This window comes from Oratosquilla oratoria, chromosome 18 (genome assembly GCF_046742065.1).
Source record: "Oratosquilla oratoria isolate Oo_2021 chromosome 18, ASM4674206v1, whole genome shotgun sequence".
NCBI lineage: Eukaryota > Metazoa > Arthropoda > Malacostraca > Stomatopoda > Squillidae > Oratosquilla > Oratosquilla oratoria.
The window spans coordinates 16,924,005-16,947,976 of NC_134794.1; positions in this window are offsets into that span (position 1 = coordinate 16,924,005).

The window sequence follows — 23,972 nt, forward strand, 5'->3', positions numbered from 1 at the left end:
CCAGACGTAATGGGAATTGTAGAAATGAAATTAAAAAGTCCACTACCACCAAATACTGTGGGATAAGGTCTATACAACCATTGGATAAAAAACAGAAAGAAAAAACAGGGTGGGGGAGTATTATTTTTTACTAAGGCTTAAATGTGACCAAGATTATAGAAGGTCAAAACAATGTGAAATCAATTATGATAAAAGTTGAAAACAGTGACAGGAATATTAGAAAATTTGTGGTAATGCATGTCCCCTCCAAAGCACAGTCTTGGACAGAATGTGATCATTCCAAACTATTGGAAGACACAAAATAGGAACTAATTTACTGAAAGAGGAAATGTAGTAATTATGGGTGATTTTAACTCAAAAGAAATATATTGGGAAGAAACGACAGTGAAGGGCGGAAAAGACCTCTGGGGAAGCATACTACTTGATATAACCATTGAATACACAATGACTCAGTGGGTAAAGGAAAATACCAGATTCAGAAACAATGAGGAACCATCGAGACTTGACTTAATACTTGCGCCAGAGCCTGGAATTGTGGACAGAATTGATTACAAAACTCTAATTGGGAAGTGACCATGTAGTAATAGAATTCGAACTAAAAGAGCAAATGGACTTGAGAAGAAATGAGAAACATAGAAAAGGAAGACTAATGTACAACAAAACAGATTTTGAGAAACTCAGAAAATTCTTTCAAAACGCAAATTGGGCTAACTTCCTAAATGAAGAAACAAAGACGGAAGAGAAATGGAATATACTAAAAGAAATTTACAATGAGGGGGTGAACAAATACGTACCAAAACAGAAGCAAGAAAGGGTATACATAAAAAAACTGGTACAACAAAAAATGTAGTGAGGCTAAAGATAAAAGAGACAAAGCTTGGAAACGATGTAAAAAAAAAAAAACGAGTAAATGACAAACATATATCAAACTAAGAAATGATTAGGTAAAAATACGCAGAGATGAAAAGAGAAACTATGAAAGAGATATTATAGAAAAATGCAAGGAACAACCTAAACTATTTTACAGGTATGTAATTGGCAAGCTAAAAAATAAACAAGAAATAGAAGGACTGCGCCAAGGGAATTACGAATATAAAGAAGTAGAAATGGCTGAAATTATGAACAAACATTTCAAGTTAGTATTCACAATTGAAAGTTCACAGAGCTGTGAGGAAATAGGGAGAGAGAGATACCCCCCAATGAAGGAAATAACGTTGACACAGAAGGAAATCAGAGACTAAATAGAAAACCTTAATGTCATAAAATCACATGGTCCAGATGGAATTACAAATTTGATATTAAAATAATGCATAGATGAGTTGGCGGACAAAATATACAAGATAATTGCTCAAAGAAGGAAAGGTACCACAGGACTGGAAAAATGCAAGTATTGTACCAATATATAAAGGAGGGAACAAAGAAAATCCAATCAACTACAGACCAATCTCCCTTACAAGCACAATAGCAAAAATATGTGAAAAAGTTATCAAAATTAGATGGGTTAAACATCTGGAAGAAAAAAATATCGTCACCCTCGTAAAGAAATTGCCTAAGCCATTTTTCGTCAATTTCTGGATTTTTTTTTTTTTTTTCGGTCTAAATCAATTTTTCATTGCTCCTTGTGGTACAATTCCCAATGTTTTATTTAGTGTCTGAGTAGGTTAAAACTACGTTAGGAGGAACATTATGTACATTTATAGAATAGAAAAACGATTTTTTTTTTCGATTACCTGAAAAGTTGGATAAATGACTTAGGCACTTTCTATATGAGGCTGGCGGTATATCAAATCCAAATAATTTTGGATTTAGACAAGGAAGATTATGTACAACAAACTTGATCTGCTTATACTCGAGACTAATAGAAATAATACAAGAAAAGGATATATGGGCGAACTGTGCTTTTCTAGATCTACAAAAAGCATTTGATAAAGTACCACACAAAATACTAATAAGAAAAATCGAATCAATAAGTGGCATCGAAGGAAATTTAATGGAATGGATGGAAGACTTCTTGACTGGGATGAAAATGAGGGTAGTAATTAGAGACAAATACTCGAATTGGGAAGAAATGATAAGTGGTGTCCCGCAAGGTTCGGTATTGGCTCCAATCATGTTTGCCATATATATAAATGACATGGATGAAGGAGTGGAATGTTATATGAACTTCTTCGCATATGACGCAAAAATACCAAAGAAAATAACCACAGAGGAAGATTGTGAATCATTACAGATAGACCTAGACAAAATCTGGAAATGTAGTCAAAAGTGGGAAGTGAACTTTAATATCAAGAAGTGTAGTATAATGGAGTTTGAAAAAAGTAAAAATAGAATATCGAGAAATTATAAAATTGGTGAAGAAGTCAAAGAAGTGAGCTCGGAAAGAGACTTAGGAGTAATAATCAGCAAAGACATGTCACCGGACAACCATATCAATAAAATAGTCTAAGAAACCTTCAACCTATTAAGGTCAATGAAAGTGGCATTTGACTATTTGGATAACGAAATTATTAAGAAAATATTAGTTACACTGATAAGACCAAAACTGGAGTACGCTACAACAATTAGACACCCAGTATTAAAAAGAATATAAAGAAATTATAAAAAATACAAAAAGCAACGACAAAGATGGCCCCAACACTCTCCAAATTAACATATGAACAAAGATTGTCCAAATTGGAACTACCAACTGTGGAACAAAGAAGAGAAAGAGATTTACTATTTATAGAATCATGAAAGCAATGGAAATCGTAGATAGAGATGTCTTATTAAAATGGGACAACGGAAAACAAAAGAGGACATGAAAAGAAACTCAAAAAAGGAAAATTATAGAAGAAATCTGAAAAAGAATAGCTTCCCACACAGAGTGGTGGATACCTGGAATAAATTAGATAAGGCAACAGTGTGTGCAAACACTATTCAAGAATTTAAGAACAAACTTGAGGTGTTATGACGATATATATATATTTTTTTTCGAAAGGATTATGAAAGTCATGGTGGTGGTGGTGAGGAGCCTACGCCTAGAGGCACTCAACTGCGGCCGAAGCCGTCACCTACGCGCTTGGACTGTTGGAGTAGGTGATAGTCCCTGCCGGGAATCGGAGAGGAGTGCGGGATTCGAACCCACACCTAAGTGAATGCGAGACCAGCACGCTTCCGATGACGCCACCAGCGCACGTGGAAGTCTTCCCACTGTGCGAACGTGGCCACAGACGATGATCTACAATGGGAAACAAGTCACGAGGCGAAACTTCGCTTTGTCACGGCAGCAAACGTAGCATAACTAATAAATAAATAAATTAATACGTGGATAAGAAATATACAAACAAATAAATAAACATATACAAGTAAATAAAATAAAGTAAATAAAGTAATTAATAGATAAAAAAAATAAAGATGCATGGACAGATAAACAGTTAAATAAATAAATAAATCAACAAATAAAAAAACTAGTAAATATATGTATAACTGAATGAACAAAGAGATTAATAAATTAATCAATAGAAAATAAAAGTAAATAAATGAATGAATGTTGGTGCTATGAACAAGGATGACCTCAGCCAATCTAGGATCTCCGACTCTGTGAGGCCGACCAACAGGATCCTCCAAGACCCAAGATCCTTGGCAGAAAGCCTCAAGAACTTCGATATGATCTCCTTCGGAGGTTCTTGCTTCAGCTGGGTTTTCTGCTGGTGGAGAAGGAGGAAGGAGGACAGTTCCAAGGAGAACGTCATCACGGACATCTCTACGCTGAAGGCAGAAGCTGCTGATACCGAGAGTGATAGACCCTACGAACTCTTCGAAGATGTCCCAGGATTCTACAAGCTTCGCAGGGTGAAGATGGCCAAGGCGATCAAGAGGCGAGACCTGAGAGTCTTCCTTCTCAACAAAGTCCTCATCAAGGAGGCAAGAACTTACAAATAAGAAGCCTGGCAACAAGGTTCTTACCAAGGTGGCGACAAAATACAATTGAAAATCCAGGGTTAAAGAGAAAGTAAAAGGAAGAAAGGGAAATGATTCATAACCGGATGCTCCACATCGCCAGAGGAAACAGGGAAAAGGAAGTCTTCCGTCAAATGGTTCACCACGCCATTTTATATTCCTCGCCTGGGAAATAAAGCCCCAAAACAATTTCACTGCCCGCCCTGTACATTGAAGACATAAATCATATACTGTACTGCTTTCTTTACATCTTCGGCCAAATTCTTAACACCTGGTCTTGCCCAAAGTTCATATGACTAAAGTACAAAGTATATTTCGAGTCGTGATTTCTCATTTGCAGGCTGTCGACATGCACTCGGGGAAAAATAGACTAGAAAGTATCTAATGCAGTCAAAAGTCCTGCATATTCAACCCCCTGCCTTCCTCTGGGATTTGGAAGTCCCCTCAGCTGAATAAAATCACCTAGCGGGAGCCAGAATAAACCATAAAAGGCAATCATAGTCGACCAAGGGCGTGAGACCGTTATTATGTGTCAATCTCCCTTTTTGAGGTAGCGAGCCAAAGAGAATTGCAAATTTAAATCTATAGGGTTTGTCGGAGCATAAAATATGATATACTTTTCAATGTCTTTTATATAATTATGATTTTGTGCATGTACGTGTTTGGGAGTATGTAGGATAGGAGCTACCGACCTTTTTAACAGTTGCTAGTTGCAGAACCTCTCTCTCTCTCTCTCCCTCTCTCTCTCTCTCTATCTCTCTCTCTCTCTCTCTCTCTCTCTCTCTCTCTCTCTCTCTCTCTCTCTCTCTCTCTCTCTCTCTCTCTATCTCTCTCTCTCCTTCAGGATACTTTCATAAGGCTATAGGCCCCTGCTTTAGGGATGGGCTTATAATTCAAAGATGTTCTCTCTCTCTCTCTCTCTCTCTCTCTCTCTCTCTCTCTCTCTCTCTCTCTCTCTCTCTCTCTCTCTCTCTCTCTCTCTCTCTCTCTCTCTCTCTCTCTCTCTTTATAGTATGGCTGTCGTCAGAATAACAGGGTTGTCTCGAATACTCCTCGGGGTCATGACGAGATCAAGAAAAATGGCTTCATTTTTCCCTAAAGGTACTATTGCTGCGTGTGTGAATCACTACAGTATTGGATCACGTGTTGGTAATGTGATACATAACTGTTACCAAAGGGGATGAGAGCTCAAAGTTTATGTTTAAGGAACTCAATTAAACCTGTTCTTGGACGACATGGTCGACGATGATTGACTTTTATGTTTTAGTCTGGATGCCGCCAGGTGATCTTATTCAGCTGAGGGGACTCCCAAAGTCCAAAGGAAGGCAAGGTATTCAGTACGCAGTAGAAACTGTATCTGCAGGACTTCTGGCTGCATTAGATACTTTCTGGTCTATTTTTCCCCCAACGAGTGCCTGTCGACAGCCTGTAAACAAGAAATCATGACTCGAAATAACATTTGTAGCTCAGTTTTATGGATTTGTGCAAAAACGGGTGCCGAGGAATTTGACCGAAGCAGTAGAGTGCATGATTCCGAATTCAGTGTGCAGTGAATTAGTTTTGGGGAACCGTTTGTTTCCCAGGTGAGGAATTGAGAATGGCGTGGCGAACCATTTGACAGGAGATTTTATTTTGCCCGTTCCCTCTGCGACGTGCAGCATCCGGTTATGAATTATTTCCGTTTCTTCCTTTTATTCTTCGTTATCCCAGGCTTCTCGTTTGTTCTTTGTCGCCACCGTGATAACAACCTTGTTTCCGGTCTTCTTATTTGTATTTTCTTGCCTCCTTGATGAGGACTTTATTGAGAACGAAGACTCTCAGGTTTTGTCTCTTGATCGCCCGGGCCATCTTCGCCCTGCGAAGCTCGTAGACTCCTGGGACAACATCGAAAACTTCGTAGGTCATGTCCCACGCGGTGTCAGGAACCTCGGCCTTCAGCTGAGAGACATCCACGACGACGTTCTCTTCGCTGGAACTGTCGTCCTTACTCCTTCTCCACCAGCAGAAAACCCGGCTAAAACAAGAACCTGCGAAGTAGGTCATGGCGAAGTTCTTGAGGCTTTCTGCGAAGGGTCTTGGGTCTTGGAGGATAACCTGTTGGTCGGACTCACAAGTCGGAGATCCTAGATTGGCTGAGGTCAACCTTGTTCATAGCACCAACATTTATTCATTTATTTACTTTTATTCGTTTATTTATCTGTTTATTAATGTGTTTGTTCATTCAATTATATGTATATTTACTAGTTCGTTCTTATTTCTTGAATTATCTATTTTGAATTGAATAATTTATTTGTTCATGTATCTGTTCATTTGTTTATTACTTTATTTATTTGTTTGTATACTGTATTTATTTATTTGGTTATTCATGTATTAATTTATTCTATTTCTTTATTTTGTTACGTTTGCTGCCCTTACGTACCTAAGCGTCGCCTCCTGACTTGCTTTACCACTGAGGACCATCGCCTGTGGCCAATTTCGCACAGTGGGAAGACTTCCACGTGCGCTGGTGGCGTCATCGAAAGCGTGCTGGTATCGCATTCGCTTAGCTGTGGTTTCGAATCCCGCACCCCTCTCCGATTCCCGGCAGGGACTGTCACCTACTCCAACAGTCCAAGCGCTTCGGCTGCAGTTGAGTGCCTCTTGGCGTAAATTACTCGCCACCACCACCATGACTTCCATAATCCTTTCGAAAAAAAAAAAAAAAATCGTCACAACACCTCCAGAAGGTAGTCAGTGAGGAGGGGCAAATGGCAGTCACTCATAACAGTGGAAAATCACTTGAGCCTCTTACCTACATGGATCTCAAATGAATAAAATTGTTCGACCGAAGTCTTGATTGAGAGGGTTCTGAAACTCTTGTCTCCTTCTGGTTCTCCTTTACAGACGAATGACATCGCCTGGCGATTAAACGTTTCGAATCGAAGTAGGTGCTCAAATGTTTCGAAATCGGTATTCAAAGGTTTACATGCAATCCTTCATTTACTTTGAAAAATATAGTGTAGATCTCAAAGCCTAAAATGAGGAAAGACAAAGTTTGTCCCTGGGCTGGGAGAGGAGTGACGTCATACTATCTTGTTAGACGAAATAACTAAACGCCCCAGGACTATATGACGTCATGTCGACTCAGAGGACATTTTGAACAAATGTGAACAGACTCTGTACTTTAGTTCCTTTGCCTGGCCCTGAATAGCCAAAGGAATTTTATATCGTATTGTACTTCCATGACGTTATTAATTTCTATAAGGAAACTGACGTCATCCTTCTCACAGAAGTTACGTAAATGAACTTAGGTAGTGTGTGTGTACGTGCGTGCGTGCGTGTGTGTGTGTGTGTGTGTGTGTGTGTGTGTGTGTGTGTGTGTGTGTGTGTGTGTGTGTGTGTGTGTGTGTGTGGGCGTGGGCGCGTGAATGCGTGCGTGCTTGCAGTGAAGTAGGACAAGAATGATAATTTAGGAAGTAGGGCAAGAAACAGAAGATTATAAAGAATCAGAGGAATAGAATTGGGACGAGGAAGAATAAAACTCCTCAATTACATGTACCCATGGAAAACCATTTTCCCTTTCTCGGATGAGGTACACTTCGGGAACCAACGACCGAGTCCGTCGAAGGACGACACTCCAGTTCCCTCAAGGTGTGTGCGTGTGTGCATTTGTGTATGTGTATGTGTGTGTGTGTGTGTGTGTGTGTGTGTGTGTGTGTGTGTGTGTGTGCTTGTATGTGTGTGTATTTTAAAGCCTGACGAATCCTTATAGATCAACTGAGAACGTTTTCAAAGAGATGGTGAATATTTGTTAGATGTCTGGGTTAGTCCCTTTTTGATAAAAATAATGCAAAAATAAATCCTAATTATTGCGCAATGTGATAGAAAGTCCTATCAAAATATCTGTAGGAGACGAAATTTTCCTCGGCTGTTCTCGTAAGGCTGTGACGTCAAGCTTGCTGTTTACATTCTGATGAATGCCATGTGCGTGCATTAATTATAAAACGCCGTGCCGCGATATCAAGTTTATAATTGGTCTGTCATATTTCGTGTGTTAGCAAGGTTTTATCAAGTATTTAGTTCGAAAATGGTTTATTGTGTGGCCGCAAATTGCAACAGTGATTCGACGAAACATTCTGCTGCGGATGGACTTCATTTTCATTCTTTTCCGAAAGATCCTGTTCGCAAAAAGGACTGGATCATTCGGTGCAGACGGCACAAGTCATGGAAGCCCGGATTGAAAGCGAAACTCTGTTCGAAACATTTCGAAACATTTCGAGTCATTAGGAATTAGCATGAAGTCCATTCTAAAAGAAGATGCAACAACAACAATTTTTGTCATCGACAAGACCCCAGGTTCAGCAAACACTACTATTGAAAAAATACAACGCCTGGAGGGAGGCGTGTGAAAAACCTACCATGAATTAAAATGAACTTCCTTGCATGTAGAATAAGATATATCAATTTTTAAAGTTTTCACGTTAAAATGATGATGTGCGGGCTTGTAATGATTTCATTTTATTTTTCAGTCAAATGAAGTGAAAAACTCCTGTTGGATGGAACATGAAGGCTTGAACAGGCCTCTCAATTTCCTGGTCATTGTGAGAAATGTCATCGTGGGTGCACTAGTGACTGATCGACATTAACAAATAAAGAAATACATGAAGACAAAATGGGCTGGAATCAATCATTGGTTCAATTGCTGGCATGTAGCTAAAGGTAATGGCATCAATAACGCAACTGATGGATACAAAGGATTACAAAGGCGGAGCATGCCGACAGGAGACCTTCTGGTCCATATCTAGGTCGGATGCGAAAAAAAAATCATATTGATAATATAACAATAAATAAAAAATATAATAATGTAAATAACAAATAAAATACATAAATAAATGCATAGGTACAGTTAAATAATAAACAAACAGGTAAATAGTAAATAATAATAAATTGACATATAGCTAATAATAAATGAAAATCAGACAGACAAATGATAACAAAACAAAAACAAATAATATAAGATCAATCATAATCATTACAGCATCTTACTTAGGTATTTATCTGAATGATTCTTAAAGCTTCGAACTGAACCACAGTACATTCCACTACCTGTGCAGGAAGTTTATTCCATTCATTAACTACACGGTTGGCAAAGTTGTTTCTACCTACTTCCAAATTGAATCTATTTCCGGACAGTTTGAGACCATTGTTTCTTGTCTGATTCTCATTCAATGTGAAAATGTTGTCACTTTTGATGTTGTCAATTCCCTTTAAAATCTTAAAGACCTGTATCAAGTTACCTCTGAGTCTACGCTTTTTTAGGGAAAACAGATTCATGTGTTTTAGTACTTTGGGCTGGTACTTTGTGCTTTGTACTTGGGCTGGTACAACGTACATGTAGACTGTTTTTCTCAAGTCCCCATTTCATTGTTTCACATAAACAAATACTGTAAACGAGAATACATTTATTTGGTCAGTGAGATTTCCTATCAATATCAATTCAGCTTGAAGATCTGTTATCTATTTTAGGCTTAAAAAAGATTGAAGCAGTAGCGGTCGAGAAAAAGAAACTGGTGTGTTGTCTGCTTGGGCTCAGTCAATTTCAAATCATGCGTACTGGATTGCCGCAAGCAGCAATAGGGATGGAAACCTTGTGAAAGCAAAGTGGTTAGCTATGCTGAACCACATTGTCAACGTGCACGAAGGTCATGGGGAAATGTATCCAACATGTCTGTGCGAGCCCTTTGACGATAGGGAATGGCTGAAAGAAGGTAGCCCAGTTTACACTGTCAAAGATTTGACCAAATTTTCGTCCTCTCTCCTGTACAATGTAATAAAATTTAATAATCTTTGACAATGTGAACATGGCGTTTCTTGTAAATCATAATACGAAGTTTATTAAAGCGTTTGACAAGGAACTGGCATGTAAAACTAGTTGACGGGGAATAGTAGCTACTACCAACAAAGCAAAATTTTTTTTAGCTTTGCACTTGCTTTATAAATATAATCTGCTTAGCACCACACAACAGCCTGCTTATCATCTTGTTTTCAGGTTCAAGAGCACACAAAGAGCTTGAGTTCATAGTAACGCAGAAAACACTTCTGAGGGATATCGGTCAGTTCTCGCCTTGTCAACAAACATCAGCCCTGGAATCGGATGACAAGGTTCTATGCTTCTTTGCTCCCAAGTCCCAGCACTTTTTTATGAAGAAATATAAGGAAAGCGAGTACATGTGTAACTTCAAACATCTCTTGATGTAATTTCACTACGGTAATTCAGGCACAAGGGGCTGAATTCATATTGAGAATGGTAAAATGCATGCATGGTGACTGAAAATTATCATGATTAATTTTCCACTTTCAGACTACTATTTGCTGCCCTTCATTTCAATAAAAATTCATGTAAAAAGCAGAAAACTAAAATAAAATAAAAAAATGTAGAGGCGCAATGGTCTTATACCAAAGCCAAAGCAGGTGTTGGAGAATGTAAACAACAGGTGTTACGTCATCAGCGCCCTATTAGTGGAAAATGTAACTACGGCATTGAAAAGTTTGTCTGCTCTGCTATCAGACACTTTTAAGATCATGTTCTAACTTCTAAGTTATATTTTCATACATGAAAAAACAAAAAATAAAGAAATCTAAAGCCTTCCCAGTTGAACTTTAAGGATTCAACATCAGGATTCAGAACACACATACACACACACACACACACACACACACACACACACACACACACACACACACACACACACACACACACACACACACACACACACACACACACACACACACACACACACACACACACACACACACACACACACACACACACACACACACAGACACGCACACCTTGAGGGCACTAGCGTCCTTCGACGGACTCCATCGTTGGTTCCCGAAGTGTCCATTACCCGAAAAAGGGGAAGAGGTTTTCCAAGGGTACATGTAATTCAGGCGTTTCATTCTTCCTCGTCACAATTCTATTCCTCTGTTTCTCTGATTCTAATCTTCTGTTTCTTCTCCTCCCTCCTGAATTATCTTTCTTGACCTATTTCATTGCAAGCACGCACGTACACACTCATACACACACACACACACACACACACACACACACACACACACACACACACACACACACACACACACACACACACACACACACACACACACACACACACACACACACACACACATCTAGGTTCATTTACGTAATTTCTATGAGAAGGAAGACGTCAATTTCCTCATTGAAATCAAAAACGTCATGGAAGCACAATAAAATATAAATTTCCTTTGGCTATTCAAGGCCAGGCAAAGGAACTAATGCACAGAGTATATATTTGTTCAAAATATCCTCCGAATCGATATGACGTCATATGGTCCTCGGGCGTTTAGTTATTTCGGACCTTAACAAGATATTGTGACGTCACTCCCTTCCCAGCCCTTGGACAGACTTTGTCTTGCTACATTATAGGCTTTGAGGTCTACCCTATATTTTTCAAAGCAAATGAAGGATTACATGTAAGTCTTTGAGTGCCCAGCTCGAAACGTTTGAGTACCCATTTTGATTGGAAACGTTGTCGCCAGGCGATATCATTCGTCTGGAAAGGGGAACCCGAGTAAGACAGGAGTTTTAGAACCCTCTCAATCAAGCCTCTGATCGGACAATTTTATTTATTTGAGGGTCATCCATGGAAGTTAGAGGCTCAAGTGATTTTCCACGCTTTGAACGCCTTCCTCACTGACCACATTCTGGAGGTGTTGTGACGATTATTTCGAAAGGCTTATGGAAGTCGTGGTGGTGGTGAGGAGCCTACGCCAGGAGGCACTCAACTGCGGCCAAGGCAGTCACCTAGGAGAGGAGTGCGGGATTCAAACCCACAGCTAAGTGAATGCGAGACCAACACGCTACCGATGACGCCACCAGCGCACGTGGAAGTCTTCCCTCTTTGCGAAAGTGGCTACAGACGATGGTCTACAGTGGGAAACGAGTCACGAGTCGACACTTCGCTTTGTCACACCAGCAAACGTAACGTATTGAATAAATATATTAAATAAATTAAAACATGAATAAGCAAATAAATATACTAATGAATAAACAAATAGATAAATGAATATGTTTGTTAATAGATAAATAAAGTTATTGATAAATAAACAAATGAACAGATACATGAACAAATAAGTAGTTAAATAAATAGATAAATCAACAAATAAAAATGAACTAGTAAATACATAACTGAATAAACAAACACATTAATATATAGATCAATAGATAAACAAATAATGGTGAATAAATGAATGAATGTGGTGCTATGAACAAGGATGACCTCAGCCAATCTAGGATCTCCGACTCTGTGAGGCCGACCAACAAGTTCCCCTCCAAGACCCAAGACCCTTCGCAGAAAGCTTCAAGAACTTCGCCATGATCGGCTTCGGAGGTTCTTGTTTTAGCCGGGTTTTCTGCTGGTGGAAAAGAAAAAAGGACGACAATTCCAGCAAAGAGAACATCGTTATGGATACCTCTCAGCTAAAGGCAAAGGTTCCTGACACCGCGAGGGACAGGACCTGTGAAGTCTTCGAAGTCCCCCCAGGAGTCTACGAGCTTCGCAGGATGAAGATGGCACTGGCGATCAAGAGACGAGACTTGAGAGTCTTCGTTCTCAACAAAGTCCTCATTAAAGAGGCAAAGAATTAGAAATAAAAAGCCCGAAAACAAGGTTCTTACATAGGAGGCGACAAAGACCAAATGAGAAGCCAGGGTTAACGAAAAAGAAAGAAAGAAGAGAGCGAAATAATTGAGAGCTGCTTGCTGTATGTCACCTGAGGACACGGGAAAAAATCTTCTTGCAAATGATTCGCCACGGCATTTTATATTCCTCATGTGAAAAAAAAAATTCTGCCAAATGGTTCACCATGCCATTTTACATTCCTCGCCTGGAAAAAAAAAAGAATAATCTACTGCCAGATGGTTCACCACGCCATTTTATATTCCTCGCCTGGGAAACGGTTCCCCAAAACTAATTCACTGCCCATCTTGCACACTGAAGACATGGAATCATGTACTCTACTGCTTTCTTTACGTCTTTGGTCAAATTCCTCGGCACCCGTTTTTTGCACAAATCCCATAGAACTGAACTATAAAGTTTATTTCGAGCCATGATTTCTTATTCCAGGCTGTCGACAGGCTCTAGTTGGGGAAAATTAATTAGAAAGTATCTAATGTAGTCAAAAGTCCTGCAGATACAGTTTCTACTGCATACTCAACCCCTTGCATTCCTTTGGGGTTTGGGAGTTTCCTCAGCTGATTAAAATCACCTGACGGCAGACAGAATAAAACATAAAAGATTAACATAGTCAAACGTGTTGGACAAGAGCTTAATTGAGCAGAAACGGTCGCTGAGGAATTTGACCGAAGCAGTGGATTACGTGGCGAACTATTTGGCGGAAGATTTTCTCTTTCCCCCAGGCGACATGTATTTGTCCCTCCTTGCCTCCTTGATGAGGACTTTGTTGAGAACGAAGACTCGCCTCTTGATCGCTAGGGCCATCTTCGCCCTGCGGAGTTCGTGGACTCCTGGGACGACTAAGAAAATTTCGTAGGTCCTGTTCTTCGCGTTGTCAGGAACTTCTGCCTTCAGCTGAGAGACATCCATGATTACATTCTCTTTGTTGGACCTGTCCTCCTTCCTCCTCCTCCACCAGCAGAAAACCCCGATGAAGTAAGAACATCAGAAGCAACTCATGGCGAAGTTCTTGAGGCTTTCTGCGAAGGGTTCTTAGGTCTTGGAGGATAACCTGTTGGTCGGCCTCACAGACTCGGAGATCCAAGATTGGCTGAGGTCATCCTTGTTCATAGTACCAACATTCATTCATTCATTTGCTTTTATTTATCTATTGCTCTATTTATTAATGTCTTTGTTTATTCAATTATATTTATATTTACTAGTTCATTTTTATTTGTTGGCTTATTTATCTATTTAATTGTTTATTTGTTCACGTATCTGTTCATTTGTTTCATATAACTTTATTTATTTGTCTATATACTTATTAGTTTATTTATTCATTTGATTTTTACAAAAGATTGCAAAGGGGAGCATGCCGACAGGAGACCTTTTGGTCCATAACTAGGTCCAAGCGCCTAGGACGTAAATACACAAAAGAACAGAAACATAAACAAATAATTAAATTAATAGGTAAATAAACAATGATGAATTAATAAATACATATAACACTGAATAAACACATCAATAAACAGATAAATAAATAAACAAATAAAATTGAATAAATGAATGAACAGATACACGAACAAATAAATTAGATAAATAAATAACCCAACATATAAAAATGATCTAGTAAAAATATATATAATTGAATAAGCAAACACAGTAATAGATAGACCAATACATAAACAAATAAAAATGAATAAATGAATGAATGTTGGTGCTATGAACAAGGTTGACCTCAGCCAATCGAGGATCTCCGACTCTCTGAGGCCGACCAACAGGTTATCCTCCAAGACCCAAGACCCTTCGCAGAAAGCCTCGGCTTCGGAGGTTCTTGCTTCAGCGGAGCTTTCTGCCGGTGGAGAAGGAGGAAGGAGGACACTTCAACCGAAGAGAACACCATTATGGACACCTCTCAGCTGAAGGCCGAGGTTCCTGACAACGCGAGGGACAGGACCTACGAAGTCTTCGAAGTCGTCCCAGGAGTTCAGGAGCTCCGCAGGGCGAAGATAGCCCTGGCAATCAAGAGACGAGACTTGAAAGTCTTAGTTCTTAATAAAGTCCTCGTCAAGGAGGCAAGGAAGCACAAATGAGAGGTTCGTGTAAAAAAAAGATTGAAATACTTCCGAACCGGTTGCTGCACGGCGCCAGATAAATCAGAAAAACAAATTCTCCTGCCAGATGGTTCGCTACAGCATTTTATATTCCTGGCCTGGAAAACAAATCCCCCAAACCAATTCACTGCCCATCCTGCACGATCAAGAGACGAGACTTGAGAGTCATTGTTCTCAACAAAGTCCTCGTCAAGGTTCTCATCAAGGAGGCGACAAAGTACAAAGGAGAAGCTCTAGTTAACGAAAAAAAGAAGAAAGCTAAAAAAAATTAGAACTGGTTGCTGTACATTGCCAGAGGAAACGAGGAAAAATCTTCTGCCAAATGGTTTGCAAGCCATTCTATATTCCTCACCTGGGAAACAAATTCCCAAAAACAAATTCACTGCCCACCCTGCACACTGAAGACATAGAACCATGTACTCTACTGCTTTCTTTACGTCTTCGGTCAAATTCCTCGGCACCCGTTTCTGGCCAAATCCAATGAAACTGAATTACAAAGTTTATTTCGAGTCATGCTTTCTTATTTCCAGGCTGTCGACAGGCACTCGTTGGAAAAAAAAATAGACTAGAAAGTAACTAACGCAGTCAAAAGTCTTGCAGATACACTTTCTACTGTATACTCAACCCCTTGCCTTCCTTTGGGGTTTGAGAGTTCCCTCAGCGGAATAAAATCACCTGGCGGCAGACAGAATAAAACATAAAAGTCAATCGTCGTCTACCATGTCGGCCAAGAACTTAATTGAGCTCCTTGATTATAAACTTTGAGCACTTATCCCGAAGGGTAATATCTATGGATCACGGTACCTACACGTGATCCAATAGCGTAGTGATTCACACACGCAGCAATAGTACCTCTACGGATAAATGAGTCAATTTTTCTTGATCTGGTCACGACCCAAAGGATTATTCGAGCCAGCCCAGTTGTTTAGACGACAGCTATACTATAAAGAGAAGGAGAGAGAAGGAACATCTCTGAATTTAGTTTTACTGACAGCATACATTTCGTGGACCAATAGACCGTCCTTCAGCTGAATAAAATTGCCCGACACCACTGCAGCCAGAATAAAACATGTCAGCGGTGCCGCAGGAGTCAAAGGGAAAGACCGTTGGGTGGGGGGGGAGAGTGAGTGGGAGGTCATTCAGCCCGGACGTACGTTGAGGAGATCCTTCGGTGTTGTACAAAGTGCAGAGGAAAATAAATGACGAAATCATCTCGACAAGAAAATGGAGGTGACAATCAAGGAAGTGCTCTTCGGAAATTCTTAGATAACAAAGTGTTGATAACGCTTAATTATGGTACGGCTGTCGTCAAAACAACAGGGCTGCTTCGAATATTCTTCCGGGTCGCGACCAGATAAAGAAAAATGGCCTCACTTATCCGTAGAGGTACTATATGTGAATCACTACTGTATTGGATCACGTGCTGGTACTATGATCCATATCTATTACCCTCCCGGATGAGACCTTAGAGTTGATATTTAAGGAGTTGATTGTCGGGAAGACCTCCCACGAAGTAACCACCAACCACACATGTTGTTTTGGACGGTGAACTCAGAGATGTAAACATCACTAAAAATCGCCAACCTCAACGTTTTTCACTAACGTTCAAAGACTCTTGCGATCCGTCAAGAACATAATTAGGAGTTCACCAAGGACCAATCATTGACCTCAAATACTATAAGCCTAGCCCTAAAGGAGGGACCTATAGCCTTATCAAAGTATCCTTAAACTTAGGAGAAAGAGAGAGACAGAGGCTCTGCAACTAGCAACTATTAGAAAGGTCGGTAGCTCCTATCCTACATACTCCCAAATACGTACATGTACAAAATCATATTTACACAAATGTTGAAAAGTACATCATATTTTATGCTCCCACCAACCCAATAGGTTTAAATTCGCACCTCTCTTTGGCTCGCTATTTTAAAAAGGGAGATCGCGACATAATAACGGTCTCACGCCCTTGGGCAACTATGATTGCCTTTTATGCTTTATTCTGGCTCCCGCCAAGTGATTATATTCAGCTGAGGGGACTTCCAAACCCCAGAAGAAGGCAAGGGGTTGAGTATGCAGTAGAAATTGTATCTGCAGGACTTTTGACTCCATTAGATACTAATTTATTTTACCCAACGAGTGCCTGTCGACAGCCTGCAAATAAGAAATCATGACTCGATATTAACTTTGTAGTTCAGTTTTATGGACTCTGGGGAGGAACGGGTGCCGAGGAACTTGACCGAAGATGTAAAGAAAGCAGTAGAGTACATAAATCTGTCTTCAGTGAGCAGTGAATTAGTTTTCGGGATTTGTTTCCCAGGCGAGGAATATAAAAAGGTGTGGCGAACCATTTGGTGGAAGAATTTCTTTTCCCCGTTTCCTCTGGCGACGTACAGAAACCGGTTCTAAATTGTTTAGCTTTCTTCTTTTTTAGTTAACTAGAGCTTCTCATTAGTACTTTGTCGGCTCCTTGATGAGAACCTTATTTCCAGGCCTCTTATTTGTATCTCCATGACTCCTGGATGAGGACTTTGTTACGAACGAAGTCTCGCAAGTTTTGTCTCTTGGTCGTGTAGAGTGGGCAGTGAATTATTTTGGGGGATTTGTTTCCCAGGCAAGGAATACAGAATGACGTAGTGAACCATCTGGCAGGAGAATTTGTTTATTTGTTTCCTCTGGCGACGTCCAGAAACCGGTCCTGAAGTATTTCGATTTTTTTTTTTTTTTTTTTTTTTTTTTTTTTTTTTTTTTTTTTTTTTTTTTTTTTTTTTTTTTTAACACAAGCCTCTCATTTGTATTCCCTTGCCTTATCTTTCAACTTGTCAAAAGCTTACTGTTGTGCAGGCTCCCACATGAACTTTGAATCTTTCCTCAACAAAGAACTTAATGGATTAGCTCTGTCTGTATATCCCTGGATAAAATTCCTATAATATTCTGTCAATCCCAAGAAACTTTAATTTTTTCTACATCGTTCGGAACTGGATAATTCTTTACTACTACTACTTTTGAATTTATTATTTCATGCCCCAAATAAATGACACTTTCAATCCTAATTCAACTAGTCTTAAGAATACCAAATCTAATTTCTTAAAGTGCTGAACCGCTGTTTGGGAAACTATTAAAGTATCACTTAGAAATACAATTGGCAATGTCTCCTAACAGCCAATCTAGAACTGCATTCATTAATCTCATGTAAATTAATGGAATATTACATAACCCAAATGGCATTCGTTTGAACGCATAATGTCCAGTTGGTGTAGAGAAGGCTGTGAATTCTCGCGAGTCTTCATACAACTCGATCTGCCAGAACGCAGTCATGATATTTACAGTGCTAAAATACCTATTCTCGGTTCCCAAACTTCTAAGAATGTCGCTTATTACCGGTAAAAGTAATCTGTCGGGTACAGTCTGTTTAATCAATTCCCTATAACCAATAACTGGACGCGTGGTACCACCTGTTCCTTTTCTGATTTTTCTCCTTCCTGAATTATCTTTCTTGTCCTACTTCACTGCAAACATGCATACACACACACACGCACACACACACACACACACACACACACACACACACACACACACACACACACACACACACACACACACACACACACACACACACACCAGCAGCGGTTGGAGTAGGATGTCCGAAAAGAGCTCCGAAGCGCTAAGCAGCGCTTCGTTGACAGAGAAATTTGAAACCGGTGCTAGTTGTGTTTACGAAAGCGGGAAGGGAGAAGTGTACAACGAGTGACCAAAATGTACTAGTCGTTGTGTGTGTGTGTGTGTGTGTGTGTGTGTGTGTGTGTGTGTGTGTGTGTGTGTGTGTGTGTGTGTGTGTGTGTTTTATTTTTTTCTTGTATTGATCACTCTAAAAATGGAAGAAAACAACAGTGATTTAAGGAAAAACGAACCAACGAAGAGATACCGGGACGTAAGTAGGGTGGAATCACCACTGGAGGTGATCCCCAAAGGGACATACCTGAATGAAACCCCGAAGTCGTGCCAAAGGTTTGAAAGAAATATATTTTCGGGTTTAGATAGAGAAGGTGGAATTATGAATAGAGGGATAGAAATAGATAGAGAGCCTAGGTAGAAAAATATAGTGACAAATAGAGAGATCAACGATTTATTAGATGAAATAATTGAACTGAACTGAACGTATAGAGAGATAGCCCAACTAAAAAAGGCAGATGAAGAGACTAACAGGGAGCTAGATGATGTAAAAAATAAACTAAGTATGATCAAGGGAGAAAATGAAAGACTGAAAAATGAAGATGAAAATAAAATGAGGCGTTAAAAAAAATGAAGGACCAAATACAGGGAGTGGCCGAGAAAGTGGAAGAGAAGATCAAAGAAAATGACTTCCGTGAAATAAAGAAACAATGGAAAATAGAACAGAAAAAAAAAAAAAAAAATATATATATATATATATATATATATATATATATATATAATTTTTTTTTTTTATAGTAGAGCAACAAGTCAAGGAAAATGCTAAGGAAACTGTAATTAAAGTAATTAAGGAAAAAGGAAATTTGGACAGGGAGACGGTGGATAAAAAAGTGCATTGTAATTCATGGTACTAAAGAGAAATATGATGTACCTAGATATCAGAGAGAAAAAGAGAAAGATATCACTAAAGAAAATATGAGAGATTCAAGAGGAGGAATTGGATATCGATAAAGAAATTGAAGAAATACATAGAGTAGAAAATACTTAAAAGAAAAACAATATAGGCCACTAAAAGTAAAACTTAGGTCTCAAATGATAGCAGAAGTACTATCATGAACAACAAAACTAGCAAATAGTGAACATTACAAAAATGTATGGATAAGAAAATAAACGATGAAGAAAAAAAGAAAGCAAAGGAACGTAGAAATTAACCAAATGAAAAAATGAAAAGAGAACAAAGACTGAAAAGAATTTTTTTTTTTCTTGAGGCTGAGAAAATGGTATATATCAAGAAAAGGATACGAAATAGACAGAAAAGGAAGAGAAAGGAAAAAATCAAAGATAGCTTATACCAACATAGACGGAAGGATTCCAGGTCTGAGCGAATTAAATGATTATCTGGTATTAGAAAAACCAGACGTAATGGTAATTGTAGAAATGAAATTAAAAAGTCCAGTACCACCAAATACTGTGGGATAAGGTTTATAGAACCATTGGATGAAAAACAGAAAGAAAAAACAGGGTGGGGGAGTATTATTTTTTACTAAGGCTTAAATGTGACCAAGATAATAGAAGATAAAAACAATAAGAACATAAGAACATAAGAAATAAAGGAGACCGCAAAAGACCATAAGGCCTACACTAGGCAGCTCCGTATCCATCACCACCTGTCGTCCCCATCCATAAAGTTGTCTAATCGTTTTTTAAAACAACTGATAGTTTCAGCGCTTACTACATGGTTACAATGTGGAATTAATTATGATAAAAGTTGAAAACAATGACATGAATAGTAGAACATTTGTGGTAATGCATGTCCCCTCCAAAACACAGTCTTGGACAGAAAGTGATCATTCCAAACTATTGGAAGACACAAAATATGAACTAATTTACTGAAAGAGGAAATATAGTTTTTATGGGTGATTTTAACTCAAAAGAGATATATTGGGAAGAAATGATAGTGAAGGGTGGAAAAAACCTCTGGGGAAACATACTACTTGATATAACCGTTGAATACACAATGACTCTGTGGGTAAAGAAAAATACCAGATACAGAAACAATGAGGAACCATCGAGACTAGACTTAATACTTGCGCCAGAGCCTGAAATTGTGGACAGAATTGATTACAAAACTCTAATTGGGAAGAGTGACCGTGTAGTAATAGAATTCGAACTAAAAGAGCAAATGGACTTGAGAAGAAATGAGAAACATAGAAAAGAAAGACTAATGTACAACAAAACAGATTTTGAGAAACCCAGAAAATTCTTTCAAAACGCAAATTGGGCTAACTTCCTAAATGAAGAAACAAAGACGGAAGAGAAATGGAATATACTAAAAGAAATTTACAATGAGCGATTGAACAAATATGTACCAAAACAGAAGCAAGAAAGAGTATACATAAAAAAACTGGTACAACAAAAAATGTAGTGAGGCTAAAGATAAAAGAGACAAAGCTTGCAAACGATGTAAAAAAAACTAGTAAATGACAAAAATATATCAAACTAAGAAAAAATGTTTAGATAAAAATGCGCAGAGATGAAAAGAGACACTATGAAAGAGACATAATAGAAAAATGCAAGGAACAACCTAAACTATTTTACAGTTATGTAAATGGTAAGCTAAAAAACAAACAAAAAATAGTATGATTGAGCCAAGAGAATTACGAATATAAAGAAGAAGAAATGGCTCAAATTATGAACAAACATTTCAAACCCATATTCACAATTGAAAGTTCACAAAACTGTAAGGAAATAGAGAAAGATACCCCCAATGAAGGAAATAACTGTGACACAGAAGGAAACCAGAGACCAAGTAGAAAACCTTGATAATCAGAAAATCCCACGGTCCAGATGGAATTGCAAATTGGATATTAAAAGAATACATAGATGAGTTGACGGACAAAATATACAAGATAATTAAATACTCACTCAAAGAAGGAAAGGTACCACAGGACTGGAAAATGCAAATATTGTACCAATATATAAAGGAGGGAACAAGGAAAATCCAATCAACTACAGACCAATCTCCCTTACAAGCACAATAGCAAAAATATGTGAAAAAGTTATCAAAATTAGATGGGTTAAACATTTGGGAGAAAAAAATATCGTCACCCTCGTAAAGAAATTGCTTTAGCCATTTTTCGCCAATTTCTGGATTTTTTTTTTTTTCTAAATTAATTTTTCATTGCTCCTTGTGGTACAGTTCCCAATGTTTCATTTAGTGTCTGAGTAGGTTAAAACTACGTCAGGAGGAACATTACGTACATTTATAAAATAGAAAAACTATTTTTTTTTTCTATTTCCTGAAAAGTTGGACAAATGACTTAGGCACTTTCTATATGAAGCTGGCGATATACTGAATCCAAATAATTTTGGATTTAGACAAGGAAGAATATGTACAAGAAACTTGATCTGCTTATACACGAGACTAATAAAAATAATACAAGAAAGGAATGTATGGGCGGACTGTGCTTTTCTAGATCTACAAAAAACATTTGATAAAGTACCACACAAAATACTAATAAGAAAAATAGAATCAATAGGTGGCATCAAAGGAAATTTATTGGAATGGATGGAAGACTTCTTGACTGGGATGAAAATGAGGGTAGTAATTAGAGACAAATACTCGAATTGGGAAGAAATGATAAGTGGTGTCCCACAAGGTTCGGTATTGGCTCCAATCATGTTTGCCATATATATAAATGACATGGATGAAGGAGTGGAATGTTATATGAACTTCTTCGCATATGACGCAAAAATACCAAAGAAAATAACCACAGAGGAAGATTGTGAATCATTACAGATAGACCTAGACAAAATCTGGAAATGTAGTCAAAAGTGGGAAGTGAACTTTAATATCAAGTAGTATAATGGAGTTTGAAAAAAGTAAAAATAGAATATCGAGAAATTATAAGATTGGTGAAGGGGGGGGGGAAAAGTGAGCTCGGAAAGAGACTTAGGAGTAATAATCAGCAAAGACATGTCACCGGACAACCATATCAATAAAATAGTCTAAGAAACCTTCAACCTATTAAGGTCAATGAAAGTGGCATTTGACTATTTGGATAACGAAATTATTAAGAAAATATTAGTTACACTGATAAGACCAAAACTGGAGTACGCTACAACAATTAGACACCCAGTATTAAAAAGAATATAAAGAAATTAGAAAAAATACAAAAAGCAACGACAAAGATGGCGCCAACACTCTCCAAATTAACATATGAACAAAGATTGTCCAAATTGGAACTACCAACTGTGGAACAAAGAAGAGAAAGAGATTTACTATTTATAGAATCATGAAAGCAATGGAAATCGTAGATAGAGATGTCTTATTAAAATGGGACAACGGAAAACAAAAGAGGACATGAAAAGAAACTCAAAAAAGGATAATTGTAGAAGAGATCTGAAAAAGAATAGCTTCCCGCACAGAGTGGTGGATACCTGGAATAAATTAGATAAGGCAACAGTGTGTGCAAACACTATTCAAGAATTTAAGAACAAACTTGAGGTGTTATGACGATATATATATATATTTTTTTCGAAAGGATTATGAAAGTCATGGTGGTAGTGGTGAGGAGCCTACGCCTAGAGGCACTCAACTGCGGCCGAAGCCGTCACCTACGCGCTTGGACTGTTGGAGTAGGTGATAGTCCCTGCCGGGAATCGCAGAGGAGTGCGGGATTCGAACCCACATCTAAGTGAATGCGAGACCAGCACGCTTTCGATGACGCCACCAGCGCACGTGGAAGTCTTCCCACTGTGCGAACGTGGCCACAGACGATGGTCTACAATGGAAAACAAGTCACGAGGCGACACATCGCTTTGTCACGGCAGCAAACGTAGCAAAAGTAATAGATAAATAAATTAATATATAGATAAGAAATATACAAACAAGTAAATAAACATATACAAGTAAATGAAATGAATAAACGAATAAGTATATAGATAGATAAAGTAATTAATAGATAAAAAAAAAACAGATACATGGACAGATAAACAGTTAAATAAATAAATCAATCAACAAATAAAAAAGAAACTAGTAAATATATGTATAACTGAATGAACAAATAGATTAATAAATTGATCAATAGAAAATAAAAGTAAATAAATGAATGAATGTTGGTGCTATGAACAAGGATGACCTCAGCCAATCTAGGCTCTCCGACTCTGTGAGGCCGACCAACAGGTTCCCCCAAGACCCAAGACCCTTGGCAGAAAGCCTCAAGAACTTCGATATGATCTCCTTCGGAGGTTCTTGCTTCAGCTGGGTTTTCTGCTGGTGGAGAAGGAGGAAGGAGGACAGTTCCAAGGAGAACGTCATCACGGACATCTCTACGCTGAAGGCAGAAGCTCCTGATACCGCGAGTGACAGACCCTACGAACTCTTCGAAGATGTCCCAGGATTCTACAAGCTTCGCAGGGTGAAGATGGCCAAGGCGATCAAGAGGCGAGACCTGAGAGTCTTCCTTCTCAACAAAGTCCTCATCAAGGAGGCAAGAACTTACAAATAAAAATCCCGGAAACAAGGTTCTTATCAAGGTGGCGACAAAATACAAAT